Source organism: Cyrtonyx montezumae, unplaced genomic scaffold (assembly GCF_038088225.1).
Source record: "Cyrtonyx montezumae isolate F1298 unplaced genomic scaffold, pur_monq_1.0 scaffold_3, whole genome shotgun sequence".
In the NCBI taxonomy this organism is placed as follows: Eukaryota; Metazoa; Chordata; class Aves; order Galliformes; family Odontophoridae; genus Cyrtonyx; species Cyrtonyx montezumae.
In genome coordinates, this window is record NW_027072034.1 from 170,823 (window position 1) to 187,619 (window position 16,797).

At 43.9% G+C, this 16,797-nt stretch overlaps 3 long non-coding RNA genes across 3 annotated transcripts in view; 1 reads left to right on the forward strand and 2 right to left on the reverse strand.

The window, feature by feature from the left end:
• The window catches only part of LOC136053232 (uncharacterized), a 43,491-nt gene extending 31,850 nt beyond the window's left edge, over positions 1–11,641 (forward strand). The window contains exon 3 of the long non-coding RNA XR_010622612.1: positions 10,929–11,641. This is a non-coding gene — a long non-coding RNA (uncharacterized LOC136053232). The remainder of the gene's footprint in view (positions 1–10,928) is intronic.
• On the reverse strand, positions 2,858–3,800 carry LOC136053230 (uncharacterized). The gene is made up of 2 exons (XR_010622610.1): positions 3,468–3,800; positions 2,858–3,351 (listed from the first exon to the last, which is right to left on the reverse strand). It is a non-coding gene; the product is annotated as an uncharacterized LOC136053230 (long non-coding RNA).
• Positions 6,258–12,798, reverse strand: LOC136053231 (uncharacterized). Its single transcript, XR_010622611.1, has 3 exons — positions 12,702–12,798; positions 8,726–8,796; positions 6,258–6,307 (listed from the first exon to the last, which is right to left on the reverse strand). It is a non-coding gene; the product is annotated as an uncharacterized LOC136053231 (long non-coding RNA).
• Between the last annotated feature and the right edge of the window lie 3,999 nt (positions 12,799–16,797).

A 16,797-nucleotide genomic window follows, 5' to 3' on the forward strand; every position in this document is an offset into this window, starting at 1 on the left:
TACTGAAGGAGAGGTATCAGGTAGAAGTAGTCTTGATGGGCCTTGAAAACAAAGACAGATAGCTTATCTTTATTGTTTTAAATTGAAGGAGGAAGTTTAAAAAGCCAAAGGAGTAAACTTGGAAACTGATATTTACAGTAGCACTTGGAACACATAATGACAAGACTACATTTGTCAGGGCAAAAGAAAAAGATTTTCTAATAAGGATGTGATCCATGGAAAACCTGAATGAAAAACACAAGCATCTGACAGAGAAAAAAGAGCATCCTCGAAGGTTTGGAAAAAGATTTCCAAAACTCAGATTTAGCCTAGATTTGATGACTTAAAACAAACAACAGCATGATGGTGTCATTCACTGAGGATGCAGAGAGGATCTGTAAGGACCCCAACCTAAACACAAAATTACTAATAAAAGTTGCAACTGGAAATAAAGAACTGAGGACAATGCTGAAGAAAATTTTCATGCATTAGATCTGCTTAGGAGTAGAAAAGAAGATGGGAGGAGGTATATGAAGTGACACGTAAAACACTGTTCTTCCTGTACTATGAAATGAGAAAATTCTTTCACGCTACATTTATTACTAGGTTAATACAGCTACCTGAACTACCATGTTTTGACTTCCAAGGGTTGAAGAAGAATAATGCTCATGACATTATAACTTGATGGGTGCCTCAATCAACAAACAAAAACATGCTACATCCAGCTCAAAGACAGGACAGTGGTGATACAAGCCAAGCGCAAACAGCAGTGGAGAAAGAGATCTAACAGCTTCAAGTTAAAACAACTAACATGCTGAACATTCAGGCACATTCCTTTTTTCTTTCTTCCTACTGCAGAGAACCAAGGCTATCATCTCAGTTTGCCACTGAAGGAAAATTACTCTCCTTTGCTCTAGTTTGGTATTTCCAGCCCTTGAAGAATTCCCAAACGTACATGAAGTGTGTCCATGTAGTAAATACCCACTCCCTAAATTCCACCAACATCAACAGCATCTTCTTGTGTCTGCTTTCTTGATATGTTCCCTAGTTTTAGTCATTTACAACATCACAGCATGGGTTGAACCAAAGAAACAGGCAGATTAGGTGCTCAACCACGGGGGTTAGCAGCCATGAGCCATGAGAGCTGGTCACATACAGCAGGAGACTATTCAGAGTTCCTTTTCTTCCAAACAATATTCTGTAGCAGCGTTACCTCAGGCAGAATAGAGCTGTGCCTCTACGTTCTTTCTTTCAAAGCACAGGGAAGTTGCTTTCTTGGGAAGTCAGATGTGTATGAGCTGCCCTCTGTGAAGATGACTGAAAAACTTGGAGATGTTGGGGACTTCTCATACCCCACTGACCAGCATGTCACCTTGCTTCTTTTTTTCTCTTCTGAAGCTAGACCTTTTCTGACATACTTCTTTTGACCTGGTGTGGAACTTAGGAGGCTGGGTTTGGTTGTTGTGCAGTCACCTAATCTCTCCTTTTCTTGCCTTTGCCCAGCTTAGGGCAAGTAAGAATAAATATGGCATATAGGACTAAAAGATGAGAATAGTTAACTCTTAGGACTAAGCATTTTAAACAAACAAACAAAAAAGCACCATTCAAAATTTTAGATGCAAAGTGAAATATGCAATGTTCTCATCATTCAGGAGAAACGTTCAGTGTTCTCAAATAATGGTTTCATCTCATATTGGGAAAAAGAAAAACCCTAAATTTCATTTTGAATTGAGAAATTTCAAAAGAAGCACCATTACATTTTTAAACTGGAAATTTTACAATTCCCATCCTGAGACAAAAAAAATGACATCATGTTTTGAGCTCTCTTCAAGATGTTAAAATTGTTAAGATCAGGGTTTGAACACGAAATGTGTCTGCTTAGCACTAGCCACGTTTTAGCATATGTAGACCATTGATATTTGTTCTTAGCTGCAATTGTCACCTCAGAGACTCTGTTTATACAAGTAATTCACATGGCTAACTCTCCGAAGCCCACTAAGCACCTCTAACAGGATAAAAATTGTAGAGAAGAACATTTGCTGAAAGTTTTAAACTAAAGAGATAGGTAAATCAATCAGATAATTGATGAAATGAAAAATACCAGTAACTACACATTCAGTTCTCCTTCCAAGCACGTTTTTGCCATATATTCTTCTGTTTAGTTTCTTGTTTCTTTTTGTGTTTTATTTTGTTTGTTCATTTGTTTGTTAATTGGTCTCTCAAGTCTGCTTTTGATCTGGGTTTACAATTTCTTCTTTGGTCTTGCTCTTTCTTCAAATTCATTTCATGTTACTTTTGTGCCAAGCAAAAAAACTAATTTTATAATTCCTTAATCTTTGCTCCTCAATCACTATTGGCACCTTTGCTCTACATTAAAGAATCTCTAATTGCCCATGCCTACAACTCCTCTAGAGCTTTACACCTCCTTAATAATTACTCACAAATTCAATACCAGTTCCAGTTCTCCCACTTCCCATATATAAGACTGCCTTCAGAACATTTCTGTACTTGAACACCAGAAAAGAAATACACCATCATAAAAAAGGGCATGGAGTTTATAAAGCCACTAGCATTACGCAGGTATAACACCTACACATAGTTTTTGCTCACTTGGGTATAAAAATAGGAATCATAGCAATGCCTGTACCCATAGATACAAGAAAATAACTTCCTCTTCAATCGAAGTATATTTATAGTTATTTTGGGTGAATCCACTGACAGAAGGTATGGATAATTATTACCAATAAAGCACAAAGTACTTAGTTAAAATAAAATATAGTTCTTGCCTAAGAAGACTATAATTAATCAGCATGCATGATCAAATTGCCACTCATAACATCAGATAAGTTTAGTTTAATTTAACCAAGTTACACTTACATGAGCATAAGTATATATTTATTAACATTTCAACGTTCAACTCAGCAAGACAATTATGTTAGTAAATCTGCTTGCAGTAGCTACACAAATAATGGTGGTATAAACAGCTTTTATAGATCTATAAATTTAGAAAACCTTATGGGTGGAGATAGAGAGCAAGTCAGAAACACACTATTCTGAAAACAAAGGAAATAAATTAAAACTTCCCACCTAACAGTAGTGCTGAAGGACTCCAGGTTCACGTGGTGAATTATCCAAGAATAATGAAATCCCTAATGGATATATTGCATGTATTTTCTAAAAAGAACCAGAGTCACACATCACACCTCTTGATTAACTCTTTTCTCATCGTTAGTTTGTCAACATCAGCAAAGACTAGCTATTGAAAAATTCAATCATTTCAGTGTACTTACAGCTGATTTTTCTCATCATGTGACCAACTATCCACAAAGCCTCAGTGCCATTAAGAAGTTTTGAGGAATATATTATTTGGTACTGCCAAAAAAACAATTAAAAGAATGCATGTAAATTATATTTATTTTCTAATTAGAAACTTTTTTTTAATGATTATTTCACATCTAAAGTACGTTTGGGGGAAAAGCAGAACTTACATTATCCCAAAAGGCAGGTTCCAGCACAACCCATGATACACTGACAGAATTCACAGTAAGAAGGCACAGTAGGGTCCTGATCTCGCAACTGAACTTTCACAAACAGAACCCAGCACTACTGCAGAAATCTCCTTAATTTCAATAGGGCCCTACCCACATATAATCAGTTACAGAGTCTGCCTATGTGGGAGTAACAACAGTGAGCACAGGACCCGTTCCTCCACACACCTGCAAAAATATTGGGATAAAAAAAAAAGAAATTCAAATTAGTAACATGCAGCAAAACCTTCGATAGCCTGTTTTATTACAGCATTTAGCACATAATAAAGGAGGTCCATACATCTTTAAGTTACATGTTATTTTTAGTTCCTTTTTTTTTTTACAGAATGTTGACTTAAGATTGCTTATGGGCTTTACATGTAGTGACAGCACATTATGGGAACTTTTACCAATACACATTTCAAATAGAAATTTAGACATATTTTTAATTATTACTTTATAAAAAGTCATTATCGTGGTTGCTTCTTAGTGCTTAAGTCTGCTTAAAATCAACACACATTTTGGGGAGACAGCATAGGTCAGTGAAATTCTGAGGTCTTTGTGATCATGAAAGTATCTAGCCACATACAGCAGCACTGAAGTATTTGAAAACACATCATAAACAGTAGTCACTTTCAGACTAAAAGTGATCTTTTTTAAACAAAAAATCCTTATGAAAATCAACTACAGTCAATTATATCCTAAATTTAAGTTCCTAAGGAAAGCCATTTAAAATGTAGGAAGTGCAGTGTTAAACAAATCCATACCATCTCTTTGCCACTTAACATTCTTGATTTGACGTTACTGTTCTTATTGAAATACATCTATTTTGATCTTTAAAAGGAATTTGATTTTGTTACAGTGCTTTTCTGTATCATAAAACATTACAAACACATTAACCATAGGTTCTATGGAAGAATATTTAACTGGTGACACTGTGCAAGAGCACTGATGACAAAGGATGTAAGAACTAGATCCCAGAAACATGCAGAAGATATTTCTTCATTCCTTTAATTTAAATACCATTGAAGAAACAACAATATTTAAAACAAACAAACAAAAAAGCTAAGAACAAGTTAAAGGATCTAGTAATCTAACAGAAGAACCAGGAGTTCCACGAAGATGGAACTCAGTCTTTTTTTCTTTGCTGCTTTTGGTTTAATTTTTGAGCAACAGTTGTTCTCTTAGTGGCTGTGATTTCGTCAAACAGCAGACTTGGAAACAAACAGAAAATGGAGAAGAGTATCACAGTTTTTTGTTCCTTGCCAGGCTTAAAGCTTTCAATTGGGCAGGAAGACAAGTAAGAATTTGAAATACGTATTTCACACACTACAACTATTTTCAAGTCAGTTGTCTTAGAAGTTATTGAATTTGAAGTGTTTCTTCTCCTTTTATTCCTTTTAAAACTTTTGGTTTCTATGCATAACTTATTCTGAGAAATCCTAGTCTTTCTAAAGATCAGTGCTCTAGCTCTAAGTTCTGTTCAAAAAAAGTGTCTTGAGATGTAGAATCACAGAACGGTTTGGGTTGGGAGGGACCTTTAAGACCTTCTAGTTCTAGCCCTCCTGCTAAAGGCAGGAACACTTCCCTCTAGACCGGGTTGCTCAAAGCCCCATCCAGCCTGGCCTTGAATGTTCCTCAGACATCAGTCACAATAGCCTACTTGAGCCTGCAATTGTGAACCAGCACCTGAGCGTACCTGTGTGAACCACTGCCTCTATCTGCCTCTAATGTACCCATTTCTTACTGGCTGAGAATGGGCAGACCATACTTTTTGGGACAGTCAGTTCTCTAGGAGCCCATGACCATGAAGCCTGGAAAATGTGGCATTTTCCAAGATGCACTGCATTGTGGTAACTTACGCAGACAGATCCTAATATTATTTTCTGCCCCTTTGCCTAGCCTCACATCTTCCTCCATGAAGGAAGTGAATTGGAATACAGTGCACTGCTCCAAGACTGCAGATTGTAGGATAGGTCAGGGACACATAGCTGCAGTCCAAATGACAGTCAGCTTCCGAGAAGAGCTGAAAACACAGTTACAAATTTGACAGCCTAAGGAATATCTCAGAGCTGACATTCAAACCATCAAAGAAATGAAATACTGAAACTGCCTCAACAGTTCCCTTTTCTGATAAGGACAGGAAGAATATGCATCTAACCTAGGTACAGTCTGCCATAAAGTTGAAGGATACACAGTTTGTTTGGGAGACTGGAAGGCTCTTGGAAAAATAAGACCAGCACAGTTACAAAGTCTAGTTACTTACTGATGTGCTTTCACATGCCCCAAAACACTTGTGCAGCCATCCCAGGCTGACACTACCCTGGCTGGATTCCCTATCCCTTCTAAATTCCTTCACCAGACATCAGCTTCTTCCTACTAGGAGCAACCCATGTTGTGACTCTCAGACCAACCAAGGATGCTAATTTCCAAGGTAGCAGGTTGAATGGAATAGAAAATCTGCAAGTCTGTGCTGAAGCTTTTTCTGTCCTGGGGACACTAATTTGGGTCATTTTTCTAATCTCATCCCTTTAAGTTTCAATGAAACTGTAGAAACTTGACCTTGCGACCTTTACCTCTGTATCGAATACAGCTGAAATGCAGCAGTGGATTCAAAACTTACTAAGGTGAAAACACATTCCTATATATCTCCTTTTATTCAGAAAGTGAGCATGAAAACACTGATGTATAATCACTGTGAAAATAACTATGTTATAGATACATTTTGAACTTACCAAGAATGCAGTGGACTTTGGTGTAGAACCATGCTTCTCTTCAATTCTACGTTGTATCTCCCAAGGCTTAAGAAAAGTTCAGTGATAGCCAGCTTAGTAACAGAACACTGACATTGAGTTTGAAGAATCAATCTATTCAGGGTTTTTTTCTAATTATTTTCTTTTTTTCTTAAGAATAAGCACAATAGTTATTAAATTATCACCTTAAAATCCTGATACTGCTACCTGGCTTCAGATCCTAATTATCCCAAATTAGAGAATAATTTTTAATAACAAGCAAGTCCCAGTTCCCTTTTTTAAAAATGCCACCCACTGTGCTCTTCATACCCTTTCTATTGCCCCAGAGACAAAGAATAGTCAGTGTGGCAAAGTGAACAGAACATTGGACATTACAGGACAGGTTAGAAGAAAACAATGTGAACAGGACAGGACAGGGAAGTGAAAGCGACTTAACAAAAAAGGGATGGAATAAAAGAAACAAAGTTACTTTCTTAGCAGAGCAATAAAAATGGGATTTTCAAAACCATGCGACTTCTATTGAAGTTAAAGAATTACATCAATTCCAAATATGCTTTTAGAAAACCTTTAAGCCACTTATCTCTAAGCATTTAACTTTAAGCATATGGAGTATCTAAACTCTGCTCAGCTAAACAACTAAAGTGCTTAAACTTAAAAAACAAATGTAAATCATCTTGAAATCATTCACCCAGTTTGTAATACCAAGCTTGCATACAGATCTGGGCCCTAACTCCTTACCCTGCTCTCATGCTGACTCACACTTGGGCTGGATCCAGCCTATTGGTTCTCAGATAGGCAAACCCAAGTAGGAAATACGAGGGACTAATGTGCATTCAGACTTCGCTCTCACAAGCTGGACTCATGCAAGTATCGTGACTTAGGTAGGAGATTAATTGTTTGGTGAAGCAGAGTGCAAATAATTAAGTGATTAAAGTTAATTCAGGAAGCAGCTCTCAAAAAGAAAACTAAAGAAAGTGCCTTTCAGAAACTGAAAATTAAATCTGGATTAAAAATAAATGACCTCTGGGTTATATCTCAGCACGCTCTGCTTGAAGACCACTGCTTCTTTTTGGCTTAAGTATTAAATCTTATTTTTAATATGCAAAATGGTAACTAACTCTGGCAAAGGTTAAATTGGTTCAGTGTTTGATGACAGTACTGTAGTGATTCTTAACACAGAGCATCATTTGATGATTGGTATAAAGGGCTCACCATTTCTTCCGCCTTGTAAACACACCTGCTCTTCCAGTCCTGCTTTGGTAAAGAGCTGGGTGAGGGTTGATACCCAATATGCCAACCTCTGTGGTAACAATCATAAAGGGAGGAAGAAATGTGGAGATCATAAGCTGCTAGGAGGGTTCTGTCCCCTTTACTCCTTATTCTACAACAGTTACTAAAGGAAAACATAAATTGAGCCACTGAAATCAGAACAGTGAACCAACAAAGTTCAGGGACATCTCTTGGCATCCTGTGAACTTCTGGTCATTGTGATCTGCCTCCTAAACTGCAGATCATTGTATACACCGTTATTTTAAGCTGTCACCTCTCAAAACTACCAGGAAGCCTGTACCAGTGCTTAACAACTACCCTCTCATGTGCTCTCCCGCTACTAATATTCCACCCTTCACCTACAGCTGTAAAAAAGGAACTTCCCAGTTTGTAAAATGCATGCTTAATAAACCCATACACATAGAAATCATCACTTCATGTTGGTATGGAGCTAAAGCAAGACTAAAGACTTGACTAAGGCAGCGAGTTACTGATAGGATTAGTTCCTCTCTAGATTCAGTTCCCTTTTCACAAAATGGTTAAACACAATAACGTTTTGTTCCTTTTATGAGAATCATGAGCATTACTAAAATTTTACAAATATTTTGAAGCTCAGATTTCAAAATTTCCCAGAAATTGGGAAACTAAAGAAACAAATGAACAATTTACATCATGCTGTCTTAAAAGAAATGAATTGAACGGCATAAAAGCAAACAAATTAGTGCTAGCTAAAGCATTTCCAGACCTCTCACTCCTGCATTAATTTCAGTAGCATTTCATTTAAATGCAGGAATAAATATATGCAAAGTTTAAGTTTCAGTCTTTCCAACACTTCTGCATATCTGAGCTGTGCTGTGCTGACTGGTGGTGCTGATAGAAATCCTCCTGTGAACAGAGCTGAGCACAAGCACTAAGGCTAAATCAAGTAATAAATAAAAGCCAATAAACTCAGTGTATCGCTAACAATTATTTCGAAAAGTCAAGGATGGATAAGAAGATGATAAAGCTTGAGAAAGTTACAAGAGAAATACTGGGCAGGAAGGTGAGAAATTAGGTTGTGGTCCCAGCAATTACTCTAACAAAAAAAATCTTAACTTTAATACCAGTTAAATAACATAATTGATATCAAGAAAAAACAAAAATAATAGAGCATCCCCTCATTAATTTATAGCCCCAACGACCACACTATTTTCTCACCATTTGATGAGTCCTCTTCAGTGTAAGGCAAAAGTTCTTGGTGCTGTGAAGATCATTTGGCGACTGCTCTGCTGTAATTAATCCATAAAGAATGGTCTTCAGTTTTCACAGAGAACAAACCAGCACATTTCACAACCACTAACATGCATAAGAATTTTTACAATGTTTAGAAGTTACAGCAAGGCCGTTTTAGCAAAACTTCACCACAGAACCTGAGTTTAATAGCCAGTGTTTCCCAAGGCCTCAGGGATATGTTCATTCTGAGTCAGGCCTACAGTCTTACAGTCAAAGCTGTCAGGTCTGAAGGAAAGCATAGTAAGTCCAACCTTTGCATTCTACCTGCTGTCTTTACACTGCATTAAGCATTTTAGACACTGGGGGAAAAAAAACAAAGAAAAAAGAAAAAAAAATTAGATTGAAAGTTGGCTGCTGAACAATCAGGTAGTCTACACCAAAAAAAGCCAGAAGTTGTTTATGGGTGATTTTTTTTTCATCTAGATTATTCTATAGGAAATGTAATAATGCAGATGTAGATCCTAATCCAGCACATACTTCCTGCAGTCCTTACTGCCAAGAGAAGGATCCCTGGATCAGCTCTCAACTGACAAATTCAGAACTCTGTTTTCACTGCCATTGCAGTCTAATGACCATACAATAATAAATGGTGCAGAATTCACTCCTTTCTAGATGACAACCTGAAATGGCATAAGTAATGAATTCTAAATCCTATGTTTGTCAGGATTAATCAGAGACTTAATGACCACAGAAAGAAGTGGAAAAGTCAAAAATGAAAGGAGATGATCAACTACAGTTGATTATTACAGTAGATTATTAAGCAGAAACTTCAACAGATAGAAAAGTTTTCAGAAGAGGTCTGAGGAGAGGCCTGGGTGAATCTGTAACAGGGATCCGGCAAAGAAGGCTGGATGAGCACCAAAAGCAAGGCAGGGCATAAATTAGAAAAATAAATACCAAAAAAAAGTTGGAATTTCCACTGGCTATATGCACATATGCCATTCCAAAACAGGGTACCCAAATAATATGTAGATACCTTGGTGGCCTCTATTTGGTCTAACTCACTCAGGAGCTGGACCAGAAAAGAAGGGAATAATCTGCAAGTACCCAGGCAGACTGAAGAATCCAGCTACACAGTAATGACACAATGCCAGTTTTCATTACAACAAATTCCTCTAATCCTCATGGTTGTAAAATAAATCTTAAAAACACATAGCAAGGTAATTTGCAAAGTAATGCGTGCCTGAGTCAGAAGACAGCCTCCAGCTTTCTAACCATCCCTGACGAGCTGGGAGCTCCTGTGTCATTCTGGGAGATCAGCACATTGCTTCAGTTGTGGCACCTGGCAGACAGACCCCAGCAGTTTGGTATATCTAAGTATGATGCTGGCTGTGTATAGAAAACTCCATGTAAAGGAAGCCAGGAGGAATGTCATCTCAGTGGTGTAGAATGCAAGTCCCTCTCTTCCACTTAATACAGATTTTCTATGGAACTTCAGATGACAGATTTTGGGTCTCCAGATCCTCCAGGGCCTAAATCCAGGTTTCCTAAAGAAATGCCTGGGCCTCCAGACTACAGCCTCGCATTGGCAGTTTCTCTCACCTGACACGAGAGAATTTACACAACTAGGAGAAAAAGCTAACATTTCTACAGATAGCACTTTGTCAGGGCTTAGAGCAAGTCTATGGGATGAATATGCCCAGGAGCTAAGGGCCATCAGGAGCCCAACCACATAGTGCTTGGAGAACAAAATACATGACTTTGACCTTGCCTCACTACTGTAAACACACAACACATATATTGAAAAAAGACAGATAAACTCAAAGCATTCAACTGCACACGCTCCTCCCCCTGGCAACAAGAGAGCAGATAACATGACAAATGCTGGCCATGTCACATGTTACAGCAGTGAGTGGAAGATTCTCTGAGAACAGAATGACACTCTCTGAGAAGTCCCTACAGTGGGGGTCTGGCTCAGCCAGGTGTGCAGGTAGAGCTTCAGTGAGGAATGTGTGAGAAAAGGAGCACAGCACGAAATTTGCAGCTCTGCCCTCTATTAGCTGCCACAGCAGATAGGACTTGCACCATTCTGATGAGCCCACGTTATCTGGAATGGAAATCTGATCTAAAGAACTGACATCGCTTTTGTTGAGGCTCAAAATCCCTCTCCCTTGCCTTCTGTCCTCAGCTGTGCTCCTGCTGTGACTCCTTGGCTTCGCCAGTCACTGAGGAAACGAGCTGACGATCCTCTCCCATATGCTGCAGCCAGAGAGTGCAATACCCACCTCGTATTGCAGGGGCTGTTAGACGAGAGGGACTGCCTTTCCTCCCTGTTAAATATTTAACCATCCTGATCCTAAAATTATGATAATTGTGCATTATTTAGCTTAAATCCCAGAGATACGAGTGGATGATGTAAATCGAGACTATTGCATTGGGTTCATGCTTTGTGCAGCCCTAAGTAATACTGAGAGCAGTGATTGTGTAATACGACTTCCAGCTTAAGTCTGGAACAGGGGCATAACGAAGCACAGAACCACACACAGGATTGGGCCTGCACGTATGGGATACCAGCACTGCAAAAACTTCACTTCCATTAAAAATCCTAATGAAACCTCAGAAATGCCATTCGAGAGGACAATAGTGTGATTCGTATAGGAGAACACCACATCCCAGTGAAGAGCCTGACATCCTATCTGCTAGATCTTATATCTGCATCACAGTTGAAAAAAAAATGGGTGAAAAACAGCAACTAGTATTACTTTGGGGCAAAACTATACGTAGTCTGAATACAGGCAAGTGGTATGGGCAACTTTTTTTTGGTTTTATGATTTTTTTTTTCAGTGCTCTAATTGCTGTTTCTACCACAAAATCCTGCTTGTGCGGGTACAGAGCTTTCAGAAAAAAAATTATATATATATATAAAAGTATATATGTATAAGTGTGTATATATATATGTATATATATATACATACAATTATATATATATAAGTCAGGCCGTTGGCTGCCATTCCTTTCGGTGCTTATTGCTTCACTCGGGAAAGTTTTAATCAGTTAAGCCTGAAAGTGTAACTATACGGCCAATCATTTATGCTTTCTCCCTTTCAAAGAAAAAAAAAAGAAAAAAAAAGGAAAAGAAAAAAAAAACGTTTGGAGCGACCAACTTCTTTTTCTTTTTGCGGAGAACTTGCTTAAAAAAAAAAAAAAAAGAAAAAGGAGTTTGTCTGTGGGGTGATCCCGGGCTCCGGCGCAGACGGGCGCGGTATCAGCGTGCGCTGCCTCAGGCAGCGCAGTGCGCTCAGCCGGCAGCGCCGGGATCGCGTGTTTTCTGACCGGCAGCGCACTTCTCGTAGCCATGACGGCCCGAGCCCAGCAGCTCGGAGCTCTCCGTGGCGGTCGGTTAGGGAAGAGAAAAATCAAAGAAAGGCAGCAAGCGAGAAGGGGGTTGAGAGCGCGGCCCCCGCTGCTGTGTCCGTGCCCGCAGAGGGAAGCCCGGCGCCGGGGGGGGCTGAGGCGGACCCCTCGCAGCCTCACGTCAAGTGCAGAGGTCCGGAGCGCCTCCATCTCGCTTCCCCCCTCCGCGAAATGGGGCTGCGAGCGCGGGCCGAGCTCGGTCCGCTACCTGACGGCTCGGCACGGCTCCGGGGGGGGCGGCGTGAAAATGAAAGTTCGCCTTTCTCTCTCTCTCTCTTTCTCTTCTCTCTCTTCCACCCCCCTCGCCCCCCCAACCCCCCCCCCCCCCAATCCTCCCCGCCCCGCGTCCCCGCAGCGCTATTTTTTTTCAAAACGAGCGCGGCGCGGGGCCCGGCCCGCACGGCTCAACCCGCAGCGCCCGGGCGGGGCGGCGGGGGGGACCTGAGCGCGGGGTCCCGCGGGGAAAAGGATGGCTGTGCGGGGGGGGTGTGCGGAGGAAAGCACCGCCGCATGGAGCACCCCCTTCCAGTCCCCGCAGCCCCTTTACCTTGACAGCCGGCGGCGCTCCCCGTCCCTCCGTCCCCTCGCTCTGTCCCTCAGCACCGCGCCCGCCGGGTGACATTTCCCTCCCCCCTCCCTTTCCTTCCCCCCCCCCCCTCCATCGGTGGCGGTTGGGTCGGCAGCGCGGGAGCGCGCGCGTGCGGGCGGGACGGGGCGAGGGGGGTGAGGGGGGGCAGGGGGGGATGGGGGGGGAGGGGCGCGCTGTCAGCCCGCGCCGTGTCCGTAAGCGCCGCTCGCTCAGCCCGGGCCGCGCGCCCCCCCACCCCCAACCCCCCCTCCGTTCCCGGCATGCCCCAGGGCGCGGGGCCGGCCCTAACGAATTTGAATGAAGAGCCCTGCTCTTTCGGCGCCATTTTCGAGTGATGCCCGATCGCATCGCTGCCGCGGGGGAGCCGCGGAGAGCGCGGCCGCCGCCGAAAGCCGCCTCGCTCCGCCGGCGGCACTCGCTTTCCTCTTTCCCCGTCCCCGCCGCGCGCCGGAGCGGTGCCACGGGCGGTAAGAGCCGGGCTGAGCGGGCGGGGGGCGGCTCTGTCAGGCGGCGCTCAGCGCGGGGAGCGGCCGCGGGAAGGGGAGGGGGGGTGGGGGGGATGGGGTACGGCGCGGTGCCCGGTGTGACAGCCCCATCCCCTACCCACACCGCGGGGTGCAACGCTCGGGACGCGACCCTCAGCCCCCCCCCCCCTCCCCCCCTTTCCATACACACACACCCTGCCTCCCCCCTTCCCCCCCCCCTCGCGCGGCGCATCGCCCCCGCTGCTCTCCTCCGCTCCCTGCTGTGTTTTCGTAACCCGGATTAATACCCCTCGCGCTTTTTCTTTCCCCCTCCAGCCCCCCTCAAAGAATAATAATAATTAAAAAAATGCTTAACCTTCGCTTTCTCTCCCCCCACCCCCCCCGCATCCCTCCCCCTCCCATGTCAGCAGCACATTAACTTCTCCCTGCTCCCCGCCCGCTGCCCCCCCCTCCCCCCGCTGCTCCGTTACCCCGAGCCGGGGATGGCCGCTCCGCTTCCCAGGCGGTGTCCCCCTTTCCCCCCCCATCTCCTTCCCAACCCCCCCCCTCCGGACCCCGGGGCCCGGCCCGGCGCTGCCCATTCACCTCCTCCTCTCCGCCTCCGGAGCTCTCCGCTCTGTCACCCGGCCGCCGTTCGTCATTGGCTCTGCTATTTTTTGGTGCCTGTTTCCATGTCACCCCTCGGCGGATCGCGATAGGCGCCGAGCGGCTGCGAGCGGCGCTCCGTGACACCGCCGCGCATCTCCCCCCCCACCCCCCGTTCCCTCCGCTCCGTCTCTCTTTCCGCGGTTCGGAGCCGCCGGGATGCGGCCCGGCTCTGCCCCCCCCCCCCCTCACCCCCCCGCGCATCGCATCGCCCCGCGCTGTGCCGTGCTGTGCCGCGCCGGGGGCGGGCAGCGCTGCGGGAGCGGAGCGCGGCGGCGCCTTAAAGCGAAACGCAAAAGTTCGCCTCTCCCTTTTCCCTCCGTCCCTCCCTTCCAGCGCGGGGCTCAAGGTATTCCGTGTGTCACGCAGGGATCCCGCCGCTTCGCTCGGCTCCTCCGGACGCGGAGCGCGCGCTGCGCTTTCCCAGCCCTGCTTTCTTGTTTTTTTTTATTTATCGTTATTTTTTCTTTTTCCGTGGGAGAGCCGTTCCTCTGCCCCGAGAGCCGCGAAATGCGGCGGGCTCTCTCTCCAGCATCGCAATCTCAGAGGCTCCGCCGCGCCGCAGCCCTCGTTTCCGTACGCTCGCATCGCGACTCGGGAAGCGTTTTTAGCGGCGAGCATGGGAATGCGCACAGGGCCGCCTCGTCGGGCCCCGCGCTCCGGAGGGATGAGGGCTCGAGGAGCGGCGGCACCCGGCAGCCGTCCGCCCACCGACTTTCACTTTCAGGAGACCCTTGTCCTGCCCCACGGCCGGCGGCCCCGCTCGGAGCCGCACAGGTGCGGGGGCATTTTCCCCACCGCTTCGCCCCTGCGTCCGTCCGCAACCTGGGATTTGTTCCTCTTTTTCATTGAAATGAAAACCCGTGCCCCGCACCCGTTGGGCTCCGTGGCACCGTCGCTCCTTTTGGCTTTCTTATTTCTCAAGCCGCACCGTTCCCATATTTTATAATTACATAAAGGTGGGTGTGGCTAAAACGAAAGCAGTAAGCAATCTAATATCGATACGCGGGCTATGGAAATCAGGTTTTCCTTTCTTAGATTTGACGTGCTCCTTATTTTGAGACTTGGGGTGGGGGGGGGGGAATGGTGCGGCTTCAATGGACCCTTGTGGAACTGCTTGCATTTTTCACCTTAGTTAAAACGTCAAACATTAACTGGATCGCTTGGCCCTGCAGAAGGCACATTCAAAGGAAATATCAAATGTACTTAAAAATCGAAACCTATGTATTTACGTTATGGCGATAACTGAAAGTTGAAGTTCTGCGCTTAGTGGTGTCTTTCTTCGGTGTGCCGTGTGCTGCGTACACATGCTTTCTTATTTTTTTTTATTTTTTTTTCAGACTTATTTTTTTTTCATCTCAGCTGTCAGGAAAACATCCAAATAAGCTTCACTTGCCCTCTTAATTTTTTGGTAATTTTTTAATATTTTTTAACATATTTTTTTGGTACTTTTTCAATAGCCCGGTACTGAGGAAAGCCTCACCAAGTTGTACTGAAAGTTTCCAAGAGGTGCACTCTCTTTTCAGAGGAAGAAACCTTCTGCAGCTTGGAGCAAATGTGTAATTTGTAATGCTCAGAAGCAGCAGTCATGGGAAGGTGCAGGGCTGTGGCTGCTGCGTGTGTCAGGCAGTGTGTTGCAGTGCATTTTACAGACGGGCTGTGTGTATAGTGACAAGGTGTGCGAGGTGCTTTTTCTGGTTGGTTGTCGTTGGGGTTGTTTTTTTTTGTGGGTGTTTTTTTTTTTTTTTTTTTTTTTTGCTTGGCTTCTGTAACTCTGGGCTTGTTCCTCTTCCATCCAAAACACAGTGTCACAGGAGGGATTTTGCTCCTGAGCTGTGGGCTGCGTTTCCTTAATTCTCCCGGTGCTAATGAGTCAGGATCTGAGCAGAGTGCAGCTGGGGCTGCAGGCACTGCCTGTCAGTGTGAGCACAAGGGGAAGGTGTGCAGCCCATCCCTCCTGAAGGGCATAGCCGCCCAACAGGTGTACGGCAGGCACTGCTACCTATTTGAGTGGGCTGCACCCACAGTGCTCACCTACCAGTGAGCATTCCTGCTACAGGAGCCTGCTGATTTTTAGTGGCATTGGGAAGCGATTACCTACTGAGCACACAGAGAACAGCAGGGGAGATGACTGCTGTGTTCTACCAATATTCTGCAGATACTTCGTTTCGTAGCTCCATCATCTGCCTGTGCCCAGAGGCCCCTTGCTCTCATCCCAGTAATTTACATTTATTAAAGTTGTCAAAAGTGGAGTGTGGCTTGGCCTTGTCCTGCCTGCCTGGGGAGGAAATGGGGGATTACACTGTGCCGTTCTCTGTACCAGCAGGAAAATATTTTTTGATTTTTTTTTTAATAAAAATAGCTTTGTGTACACACACAAGTCTTCTTCCACAGATGCACTGTATGTACTTATATAAATAAAAATAAATGTACACATATATATGCATATTTTAAACATTTAACATCTAACACTGGAACCTGATATCAAAATTAAGATTTTTTTTTTCCTATCACCAGTAACAATGCTTAAGTGTTGCTTGCCCACGTTTCTCATGTCCATACCCTGAGTCCTCGTATAGCCTTTTTTAATTATTTAATAGAACCAGTGATGTGCTTCATGGCAGGAGAGAAGACATGCCCTAACAATGTGAGGGGGACATGAGGCAGAGGGGAGGTGTGTGGCACGGATTCCCAGTGCCTTGTTTTCCTCAGTGAAAATTCTGCTTTGCCATTTTATTTATTTATTTTGCAAATTATTGGCAGGAGATGCATATTATTATTATTGCATTTTATTTTATTTTTTAGGTAACTGTGTTAATGCATGATGAGCTGGACAAGTTAGGCTTAGAGAGGGATCTAGTATTTTGAAAAATACCCTGAATTTGGATGCTGGTCAATTTCAGAAATGGTTACAATGAGCTAGG